Below are 13,011 nucleotides of genomic sequence, written 5' to 3' on the forward strand. Positions count from 1 at the left end.
TACTGTTAGGTGTCTTTGTTTTAGTTTATCTTTTTATCACATACCATTGACAGGTGATAATGGCTGTCAGGCGACGTTTTACTATTTAAGTTGCTGTTGCTTTATATTGATCCAGTCTATTGAGGTCTCCTTTTAGAGAAGAAAGTGCTTAATGCGTGGGAATTTATTGTTCTAAATTAAGTTGTGATATGATTAATGCTATTAGATATGTTCATTTTCCCTCCTCCTCCATCTAATAACTCATCTTTTACCTCACATGAAGCAGTAAAACCTTTTATCTCTCTGCATAAAATATTACAAAATATTATAACACCCTAAATTCTACTTCAGTGCAATAAATAAAATACCTTAATAGCTTGTTCATTGCCTGCAAATATAATCCAATATTTCACTTTCTGTACCCAGCTATTCTCACTGTAATGGTCACAATCCTTTATAAGCCATTATCTTACATATGCTGTCTACCTATGTTAATAAAGATAATACCTCAAAGGTTCAAGTACGCTGCAATTTTCCTTTCCCCAATTTTACATTCCCACAGATGCCTGAGAGTAAACACCAGGTGCAATCATATGTTTCTTAGCTGAAATTACAGAAAACATTAAATACAATACAATGTAAAATATGCTCAACATATGATCTCTTGAGAGACAAGCAACATGGCTTTCACTCTAAATATAACACACAGACAGCAATCATTACTGTAACTTCCCAAATGTATTCTAACATGTAGAATGATTTGTTAACAGGAGCTATGCTTCTGGGATTAAAATAAACAGATGAGGCTACTAACTGTAACCATTTTCTTGATAATCTGACTGAATGATTATGTTTTCTCTTGTGGTTATTTCTTCGTTCAATATTATCTCAGTTTATTTGCAGCTATAGGGCATAACAGGTAGAACACGGCAGGGCAATGTAAAATTGGAACTGAAGGTTTTGTGGAACCACCCCTGCACAGATCAGAGTGACTAGCCAATCAGGTTACAAACAGAGGTCAATACAACAACAGTTACACCAGCGTTGTCCCTGGGAAGAGGAACAGAAACAACAGAAGGATGAGTGGACACCAGTGGCAGGCCTTATTCAAAACAAGGACCTAAATATTAGTGGCAAAGCATTTCATACATACAAGTTCAAGGACCTTGTAATAAATAATGTACATTAGGATGTTTTTCAGAAAGGATTTTCTTTCATTCCACTAAGGAAGTTCAGCTATATGAACACCATAATTGAATCAAAGTTATTTTTGGGAAAAAATAATTTGGGGTTAATGGTAAGAATATTGATATAGCATACCAAAAATGTGAGTTACGTAGGGAATCATTATAGAACTCTCCTTTTCATCCAAATTTGGCTGTTTTTTGTACAAAAGATATCCTAAATTTGGGCTTTTAGGAATCTCTCTCATATGTCTTGAGAGACCATCCTTCAAGGAATTATCTACCAACAAGGATATCTGTATGATGGAACTAGAACACAGGGAAAGAGGCACTATAATTATAACAGTTTGGAATACACCTCACTTATGTTTCCCTAATCAGGAATGATGAAGTTTATGGTGTTGCTTCATTAAACAAGGTCCATCTATTTTGCAGAGTGGTCATATTGCAGCTATTAGATCTATTGCCACAGGAAAGCATTTCCTGTTAAGAATTCACCCTTTTAAAGATGAAGAGACCATGAATCCTAATTATTTTTGGCATTCCTAAAATGCATAAAAATATCATGGATCCCCATGCAAGCTATATTTCTTTAACCTTCAGCAATTGTTATTGATCAGAAATTGAAAATCTTCATTGATAAACTTCCCAGAATAATAAAAGATTTCTGGGAATTCCTGGCCAATTTGAGCAATGCCCCATGTGGAACCCAATTATATTTTTTTAACAGTTGGCATTAAAGACTTGTTTACTGTGATGTCCCAGGAATTGGGGTTGGATTGGTTCAGACTGTTTGTGGCCACTCAAATGCAATTTTGAACACAGGACATGAATAATCTTTATTTGTCTATGGAACTGGTTTTACAGAATAACTACTTTGTATTTGAAGGAGAATATTTTAAACAACTTGACAGCATGTGCCCCAACATTTACTAATATAGTTCTATGTTATTGGGAACAAGATCCTGAGCACTGCAGTGAATATTACAGGTGTTGGAGGTTATTACAGATTTTTTGGGTGATGTGTTATTTAATTTGAAATGGCCATCAAGAGTCATTAGAGCAATGTGTATCATATTTAAAGGTCACTACCACATTGTTGGAATTCCCTTTCAAATGTGACCATCATTCTGCCATATTTTTGGATTTGGAATTGATCAAGGTCATTAACGACAATTTTCTAGAATTTATAGGAAACCTACTTATTCCAGCTAGTTTGTGCATTTCAAAAGCCACACAATTATAGATAGAAATGTGGCATTGTTAAAGGACAGTGTATACAGTTTACAAAAAACATCCATTGGGACAATTTATATGATGGGGTGCCAGATTCTTATGGATATGTTTCTTGCCAGGGTCTATTCTAGTGCTTTGTTGGAGGACATCCAGGAATATGTTTGGAGGAACAGTGATGTCAAATTTGTCAATATTTTGAGGTCATCTGGGAATCTGGGAATGTTATGACAGTAAAGGTAAAGACTTCTATCTTCAAGGCTTTGACATTACAATATTCCCATGAATCCCATGATTCCAGCGCATTGTGGACAGGAATTGGACTTTATTTCTGGAATTTTTGCCAGATTTAACCAAGAAGGAAATGCATCTTAAATTCATATAGAGAAAAACATTGTAAACTTGGATTAAGACTGGTTAAATACAAAAAGGTAAACACAGAAGTAAATCCAACCAGTCAGCCATGGCAGTTGCTGTATAAAATCATGGATTTTATTCAAAGAAGAAAAATAAAACTGTTTAGAAAGGCATGAAAGTGCTCATCTGTGTTTTAACCTTGATTTTATTGTTTTATTTTCCTTCTTTGAATAAAATCAATAATTTTATACAGCAACTGACGTGGCTGACTGGTGAGATTTACTTGTGTTTTTGCATCTTAAATTCATCTTTAAGCCCAGAAACAATATTTGCTTAAAAGTGGAATACAAATCATTGGTAAAATAGACTAACAGGGCCATGATTAAGGGTGGTTCTTGTTTATCTTGTTGGTACATTAACAGGACCTAATGTTATATATTGCAGTGTCATGATGAATTGTAATTGTTACAATGTTGTTTATTTAGCAACTTCTGCTCAAGTTGTTATCTGGGTAAAACCTAATGAAATTATTATATACAGGAACACTGCCATAGTATAAAAACTAAGAATGAGAGAATACCCTTTTCAAGCATTCCATGGCTTGAGAAAAATCTCAAAAAGTTTTCTACTTTTGTATTAAAAAAATTGACAAATTATTTGAAAGAGGGGAATGATGAAATGGAACTTCTTTGCAGGGAATCACACTGGAAAGTATGGCTAAATAGTGATATAGCACCATGCTTAAATGACTACATTTCCCAGCACGCATTCTAAGGAAACATTACAATAAACTCATGTTACATTAACTAGTATATGAACGAAAGTGCTTATCTATTAAAGGAGCAGTCTTGGTGAAATACAGGTGATTGCTGGTGTATTTCATTTTGTTCTTAGTTACAGAAATAAAAACTGCAAGAAAAACACAGCAGAACTAGAATTTTCGTTGTGTGATACCTTAAACGTCCTCTAATGGAGGACTATAGGATACATGCAAATAACCTCTTAAGGTTCATAGATTCATTGGTAAGTACTAGGCTATTGGCCCTAAGGCCTATATAACCTAGCCAAAAGGTACCCTGGCTTTCACCACCCAAGAAAATTATTTTCCTGTGCCACTGTCGAGCAGAGCCACAGAAGTGATCCCCGGGATGAATTTCCTATCTCCCATCCAATCATCAAGATTTTTCTTGGAGTTCTAATGAGGAGCTTTGTTTGATATAGATAGGTAGTTTGTTCCAGAGTATGGGAAGTCTCTGGGACAGGAATCTATCCCACCAGCATGTTCTGTTTATTGTGGTGACAAGGTTTAGGTCCCTAGAGCGTGTAGCTCGGAGGGATTGGGATTTCTTTAAGTGGAGCATATCCAAACAAGACAGGACATCAAGTGTTTAGCTACATGGTGTCTGAATGTCCATAACTTTTTTTCTTTTTAAGTTTTTATGGTTACATTCAGGCCAATAAAGCCAAATCTCATTAGCTGTGGACATGCAGTTTTGGCCTTTTTATTAACTTTGTCAGCACAGCATAAGTGGATAGGTTGGCTATCCTTCAAAAACACAGGGTCTTTTGCCAATAAAGATTGTTTCTTTTGCTGATGCTCATAAAGATTAAGGTGTCTGAAAAATATCCCAACTAACAGCCAAACCAAAGGGTAAAAAGTGTATAGAGACAATCATTCAGTAAAATTTGCAAGAAAAACTCAGCAAAGCTAGAGTTTCCACTGTGTGATACCTTAAACCTCCTGCAATGGAAGTCCATGGGACTATATATAATGACCTCTTAAGGACGTCAAATGTTTCAGCTACATACAAAAAGAACAAGACTGAATGACAAGTGGTAAAACGTAAACCAAAAACTTAAAAAAAACTTAAGGTCTTATGTGAGTAGTGGACTAAAAATAAACACCCATTTTTAGCATCAAACTTTGTAATAATACACTTTCTTTAAGAATGATTTCTTCAGAAAACTATAATTACTCCATAAAGACACAGTATTTTAAAAAAAAGTACAAACCAATAGCCATTCAGGTCCAATTAACAATCAACTAAAACACATTTTTAAAGCAACAAATGCAATGTAAACTCAGTATATAAATATACAAAAGTTTACACACAATTCTTCTTTTGGCTTTTCCCAGTTAGGGGTTGCCACAGCGGATCACCTGTCTGCTCATGATTGACAATGGAGTTTTATGGTGCCAAGTTGCCAGCCTGGCACTCAACCTTCCACAGAAGGGCCAATTTAGAGTATCCTATCTACCTACAGCATGTCTTTGGGATGTGGGAGAAAACCAGAGCACCCGGAGGAAATCCACGTGACCACAGGGAGGACATGCAGATGCCGCACAGAAGGCACCCCAGCCGAGAATCGAACCTGAGAACCTCTTGCTGTGAGGTGGCAATGCTAACTGCTGCACCACCGTGGCTGCCTTGCACAAGTTTACACACACTACATCATACAATGTTCTAAATATTTAAAAAAATGTTTTGTAGTAAACACATATAATACATTTTACTTTAAAAGGATGTGAATGCCTTATCATTTGTTCTTATTAACCTTTAATCTTTAGGTGAAGTGGGGCTGAGTGTCCATTTCCATCATGACTGATTGTTAAAGTTTTTATTTCAGCTTCATGGCTTCTGAATGTTCATGACTTTTTTACTTTTTAAGTCTTTATGGTTACATTTAAACCATGTCCACAGCTAGTGGGGTTTGGCTTTATTGGCCAACAGGAGGCTTAAGATATCACACAATGGAAACTCCAACTTGGCTGAGTTTGTCTTGCAGTTTTTATTGCATGGTTTGTCTGTGTGACCTTTTTACTCTTTGGTTTGGATCTCAGTTACAGAAATGTAAAAAAAAATTGTGACGTGTTGTACTGGCTCAAAAAGCTAGTAATGCAGAGGTGAAGTGGTTGATGTCCTTATATATTCCCTGTCTAAGGGAAGCAGTTTGTTAGAAAATAGCAGCTATAAAGTTGTCAAGTTCTGTTGCTGCTGTTTACTGGACAGCATTATCAGCTTTTAGTGCCAGATACAACATTAACAGCATGTTGCTAAGATTGGGTGTCACACTAGAGTAGTGGTAAATCAGAATGTTATTGGGGCAGTCATGGAGCTCCATGCACTACACAATAATTGATCTGATGTAGTGGCTTATTATCTCTGTGTTTAGAAAGCAAAATATGGATGATTGCATGCATAATAATTACTCGCATGTCTTGTTTTGATGGTGACATTCTTAGTTTTAATTAAAATCCCTGTAATTCTCCAGTATCAAGCTTTACAAGTACACTACAAAAAGCGCTAAAAAGTGAATCATTCTTGTTTCTTCATACCATCTGTAAATATTTATTTATTCCTTCTTGCCAGTTGCAAATATTCATTTATTTGTTTTCCTTTCATGCTGTTTTTACTCATTCGTATACATATTTGTTTATATAAGTTGTATCTTCCAGGTAGTCTGGTTTGTTGCTGACAAGGTTCTTGAACCAGTCCAATTTGCTGGTTAACAAAAAATAAATAGATAAAGAGTAAAAAACGATCTCCTGCACAGAACACACTTTTTCTGTCTGTTTATAGTCGCATAGCAAACTGTGCAATCACCTTATGTAATCAATATTTCATGTTTTAGTCAAGTATGCATACCTTCTATAACTGAAAGTTGTAGGTTATTAGTTGCTGTGTAACATATTTGATGTTCTGTTCTAGGTGTTGTACTTGTCTGTGATCTTTTCATTCCACATTGCAGCTTATGAAATATTTATTTACTTTATTCCATGCGTTTTACTAATCTGTAACAACCTTTGGTTTATCATTGCTTTATGACTGTATAGACTGTCTTGTATCCAGCAAGGTAAGTGACTTGCATTCTGTTTGGAATAGATAGAAATTTTATATAAAAAAAATTAAAGGAGAAGGTATACAGTGCATTTTTTGGAATGTAAAGAATCCTAGAAAATGAGAGGGTAAGAAATATTTGCTGTCTTCCTTCAAAGGATAAAATTTTAGATGCATTTTTTTCTTGGAGATAAAGTTAACAGACTGGGGAGCATTAACATGTCTTGCTAGATGGAAGAGATAATGTTGCAACTCTGTGTATGCTTTCAATAAAGTATGCTATGCATTGGTACACAAATCTGTGAAATAGTACACATTGTCAGACCATCTAAGCCCTGCAGGATAGTAAGCAATATCAAAACCAATTCCTAAAAGGCTCACCTTTGGACTTTGCACTGAATATTTTCCCGGCTAGAACAAAACAAAATGCTTGCTGAATTGAAAGTTATATTACTTGTCACATTATAAAAAATGATGAACTGTTGTTAGTGACTGAAACTATGTTTCAGACCATTCTATGCTGGTATACACAACTAAATAGCGTTGGGTAAGCAAGACTCCCAAAAAGAGATTTGATTGTCTGTTATTGAAATCCCCATTGTTCTAGGCTAAGGTGGCATGTGTATTAATCTCTACAAAGCTGTTATTTCTGAGTAATTCATGGTAGTCTAAAATCGGAGTTGGAGCACCTTTACAGAGAAGGGAGGAGAGGGAAAGGGAGATGGATCCACAGTATATCTGGAATATATTACAATATTAGGGCACTTGAAGGTAAGCTGCCTGCTAAAGCTTTATATGCTACAAAGACAGCACAGGTAACCCAAGGAATACAAAGAAAATAGTAACGCATACAAATAATCACTAAACAGGCATCTAGAGTAGGTGACACCGTTTCATGAGTCTGGAGGAAAAAGCCAAACTTTGTGTTTGAACAAAGGAAAACTAAAGTCCTTCTTTAAGCATTAAATCACTGCCAAGGAATAATTAATCATGAAAATCTCAGCTTTACAAATTATGAAAGCTTTTACCAATTACCACATTTGCAGGAAACCTTGGCCATTCTCAGGCAGATATGATTAGATGAGACAAAGTTGAACCTGAGGTTTACCTATTTCTTTGGAAGGACTTTGAGAATGTGTGATCTCTGCTATTAGATATTTGAAATTAGTTGAACTTTTAGAACTGATACAGATATGGGTAATTAAAAAAATGTTCAGAGTCAAACTCCTTCCTATGTTAGCAATAATGGCCATCAATTATGCTGAGAGAGCAGGATGATACATGATGTATATTGCATTCACCTGTCTTAGTTTTACCTAAATCAACCAAAACCACCATATTCCAGCTAATTACATGTCCTTTTTTCTTTTTACCAACTCCTTGTAAAAATATATCCCATGATCGTTCAAACTGAAATCCTAAACTAGCTGCCCAAGCAGTCTGTATTTATTAGAAGTACAAGGAGTGAAGGTCACATAAGAACCATTTTAAGTCTTTCAGGATGGGCTAGCATTCAAAATTCCCAGCACAACAAAGGTACTGGGCAGGGACCCTTTACTCCTTATTTTATTTTGTGGTGGGATAAAGAACCTTAGATTGGTGATTTGAATGGCAATGTCACTTTCTTGCATGTCTGTATAAAGTTATCCCTCATGGCTAGTAGTACTGGTCATAAAAATGGTCAGGCATAGTTTACAAATTAGGTTTTACTTGGGTAGAGGTTATATAACTATGCTGTCAACCTTGAGTCGAGTTATTTTTTTTTTAAACAGGGATTATGTAGAAGGGAGGCATACATCCTGAAAAAACCCTTCAAATGATGTTCAGTCCATGTGAGAATTTTTAAACACAGGAGATGGCTCACAGGCTACAGGAGTTTCAACGATGGAGAACAGTAGTCGCAATTTAAACAAATTTTATAAATGAAAAGATTTTTTATCTCCAAGATGTTTGAAAAGACTACAGATGAAGAAAGGGGTAGAGAAAAGCAACCTACATGTTCCATGTCATCCAGCCAATTGCCAGACCATTAGAGAGAGCAGCAACCCTCCAGTTACCAACACCTGGGTGAGGGTAGCAAGCACAAAGGCGAACAGGAATCCATACCTGCTATTTCAAAGGACAAAGGTACAAGCACCAAGGTTAGCTGCAACATAATACCTTTAGATTACAAGATTTACAATTTTTCAAATAAAGTGCTTTCTAATGGGGAAACAGAAGTTTTAAAGAAAGATTTCTCCTTTATACCCAGTTGTAGATCAAGTTTAGTACAAAGTTTAATAGATCTAAAGGGTTACTCTAGAAAATTAAATTAAATTTTTTTTCAAGGATAAGACAGCAAGTAAGCAAAGTGATTTTACAATGCCTAGTCTGTTTAATCCACCCCTTCATCCCTGCATTAAAGCTTTTGAGGAAATGCGTGAAAAGGAGATTAGAGACTTGGTAAAGAAAAAACATTATCAACGAGTACCATAGTTCGACAGACTATGAAAAACAATGTTTGTATGTACTTAAGAATGACTGAGATATCAGAATTATGAAACCGGATAAAGAGGGAGCTGTGGTGGTTGCTAACAGATGTGATTATGTGAAGAACATGCATGAAGTGTTGCAAGATGATGTTTTATCAAAATGTAAAGGGTGATGTGATGAAAGCTTATAGACATATTGATTCTTGGTTGTTTGAATCTTTGTCAGTGGGTGTAATTTCAACAAACATGTAGTCTTTTTTTCATTCAGCTAAACCTAGGATAGGTCAGCTATTTGGAGTACCAAAGATACACAAGAATGAGGTGAATTGACGATGTAGGCCTATAGTATCAGCTCCTGATTTTGAGACAGAAACAATTTCTAAGTTTATAGCTAGGACATTGTTAAAATTACTTACAAGTGCACCTTCTTTTGTTAAGGATTATTTTGGCTTTCTCAACAACATTAAAGACAAGGACATGGATAAGAATGATTTACTAGTTACAGTTGATGTTAAAGCTCTGTACACCTCCATCCCACGTGATATAGGGTTGAAATGGGTTGGGTATTTGTTAACTAATAGTGATGAATACATTTTGGTGAAAGTAAGTTTTTAATTGAAATCATAGATCAAGTATTAAGTAACAATTATGTTTGTTTTGAAGGAGGGTACTATCTTCAGAAAAGAGATGTGGCAATGGGAGTCCAAATGGCTCCCAATTATGCCAATTCAGTTATGGCTTTTTGGGAGACCAACATTTTTTCAAGGCTCAATGGTAGAATGAAAGTAAATTTATATTATTGTTTCATTTATGACTTGTTCTTTGTATGAAATGGAGAAGTTGTTGAGTTAAAAGTATTCACAGAGAGCATGAATAACAGTATAGACTTTTTAAAGTTTTCATACAGTTACAATAGTACTTGTATCATTTTTTTTTATTTGGAAGTGAACAAAATGTCATCAGTAACAAATTAGGTTCTATTATTAGTTACAAAAATGTGGCTAGTAATGCTTTATTACATTACACTAGCATGCTCCCAACTTATATTAAGTATAATATCATTAAAGGACAGTTAGACTGAAACGTTTAACCACTGACATCTAATCGTTAGACGAGCTCACAAAAGGATTACACAATAGATTTATGCATAGGGGTTACCCAGTAGAAATTATTAACAAATTAGTTAATAAGAAAGTGGATAAAGGTGAAAAAGGAAAGGCTATCATTGATTCAGAGAGATAATGACCTATTTCAATGCCCTTAGTGCATTCAATAGATAGTGGCGTGATCAGAAACATTATTAAAAACAATAGGGGGATTTTAACTAGCAACAGTGACATAGACCAAATAGTGGACTATGCCCCTTGTTTCATCAACAAAAAGGCTAGCAATATCAAACAACTGTTGGAGACAATAAATCATAAATCTTTTATTAGTAGATGGAATACTTCTAAATGTCAGCACTGTTCTATGTGCAGACACATAGCTGAAGGGCCGGGTCTATATTATAAAACCGAAAACTATAAAGAGTGAATACAAGTACATCGACACATAAAGAGCGATGTACAAAAATAGCGAAACACATATTGAGCAAAAATCAGAACATCAAATGTATTTGTTTGGCCAGCAGCCCGATCCTGGGGATAAGGAAATATATCCTTTTCCCTACTGTAGTTTGGTCTCGGAGTTGGTCATGGGGGTGCAAGGGGGCTTGCTCCACTGCAAAAGTGTATTATTTTAGTTTTATTTACTTAATTTACATATACCTGCATGGCGCTGTTTTTTAAAGAAACACGTTTGGTGTTTTGATTTTTGCTCAGTATGTGTTTTGCTATCTTTGTATATCACTCTTTATGTGTCGATGTACTTGAATTTGCTCTTTAGTGCTTTTGGCTTTATAATATAGACCTGATGGGCCATACTTTGAAGATTTTGGAAAAGATAAAATGCATTCAATGCCAGGACACTTTCTCTGTGACTCTACATTTGTGGTCTATTTATCAAAGTGTTCCTCATGCCATACATTTTATATAGGAAAAATGTCTAGGCAGTTAAGGAAGCGGATATATGAACATTATTAATGCCATAAAAGTTAATAATTACAATACTACATTGGCTAAGCATGCACATGAGTGTGAGAATTAAAAAAAAATTATTTTACAATTATTGATTATGCTAGTAGTGAATTTAATAGTGACTGGGAAGGTGAATTAGATCTTAGAGAGTTTAAGTGGCAGTTGCAGTTTAATACTTACAATATACCGGGCTTAAAGAGAAATGTAAATTACAAAGTTGTTCTTCAAAGAAAGTTATGTTATAAGAAGTGTAAGTGATAATATTAAATTTTTTTAACAAGTATAGTATTTTGTTTTAACAAATGCATCATCTGTTTTTGACAAGTTTTTTTTAAGACCAAGGTTATTTATTATTGAAGGAATATTTTCATTGGTTCGGGAATTAAAGGTTTCTTATTTAAACCTGGTCAATGAATGAATTATTATTCTGAAGAAGACCTATTCAGAAGGTTGAAAGGCCTTAATCAATATTAAAAAGTATGTTTTCTACTGCATGTTGTTTATTAGTTTTTCCACAGTGTTTTTTATTTAGTAAACAATTAACTAGCAGTTCACATGTGATTGGGAGTGAACATGGAAAACCACAATATTTTTGGTTTAGAGTAAATAAAATTCTCAAATTTGTACAACTTATTTAGCCTATTTTGTGGTGAGGAAGTACTGTAAAATTGCTGTAGATGCTCATATAAATGTTGGATTTCTAAAAAAAAGATTGCTACACAAAAATGAACTAGTAGCAACTGAATTTAACAACTCTTCCATTTGAGCAAGGATATTTCAAAATGCACAGAAAATACAGTATCGATCCAAAATATTTAATAACTACATAATTTAAGAGTTAATACTCAAACAATTGCTGGCTACATAGCAGGTTGCAAAGTGTTCATAGGTTCATAGGTTTATAGGTTCATACTAGGCTATCTGCCCTAGGGCATTTATAAGGCTAGCCAGAGTGTGTTTGGCTTTCGCCACCCATTTTAAATTAATTTTGCTATGCCCTTTTTCGAGGTTAGTATACTGTGCCTCTGTCTAACAGTGACACAGAAGTGATACCCGGGTAAACCTACGATCTCCCATCCACTCATCAAGATTCCTCTTGAAGAGAGTCAATGAGGGACTCTGCCTAACCTGGACTGGGATTTTATTCCAGAGTGAAGGGAGCCTCTGGGTTATGAATCTGTCCCTCCAGCATGTCCTATTTATTTCAGTGCTGAGGTTCAAGTCTCTCGAGTGCGTAGCTCGATGGCATTTGGATTTTTTGAGGTGCAGCATGTCCATTAATTCCCGGTTGGACATGGCTTTATACGTCAGGCACAGATCGCCTCTGAGCAGGTGGTATGCCACTGAGTAGAGCTGGAGTTTCTTTAACCGGGCAGCATATGGCATCTGTTTGAGCCCTTTGATCCTCTTGGTGAGGTACTTTTTGGGTCTTTCCAGTTGTTGCAGGTGTCTGGTAAGGTACATCCCAAAAGGGGCATTGTACTCAATGATGAGGGATGAGTAAAGAGTCACGATGACCTCCCCTGATCTAGATGCGAATCCCTTCATGATTAGGTGGGCTATATAAAATGTTTTTCTAACCACTTTGGCCACGTGGTTGTCAAATGAGAGATTGCTATCAACTTGGATCCCCAGGTCCCTAATTACTTCTTCTGTACTTAATGGATTGCCACCTATGTGGTAATTTGTGGGCACTTTGTTTTTTGCCAAAGGGGATGACTATACACTTTTTGGCATTTAGCTTGAGGCCATGGCTCTGGCACCAGTTGTCTGTTTCTATGAGGCCCTTTTGGAGGATGCTTGTGTCGGCTGGAGAGTCGATTATGGCACCCAGTTTGCAGTCATCTGCGAACTTGGTCAGCCACAGTCCTTC

This window comes from Protopterus annectens, chromosome 8.part0 (assembly GCF_019279795.1).
Source record: "Protopterus annectens isolate FY-2018-M chromosome 8.part0, PAN1.0, whole genome shotgun sequence".
NCBI lineage: Eukaryota > Metazoa > Chordata > Ceratodontiformes > Protopteridae > Protopterus > Protopterus annectens.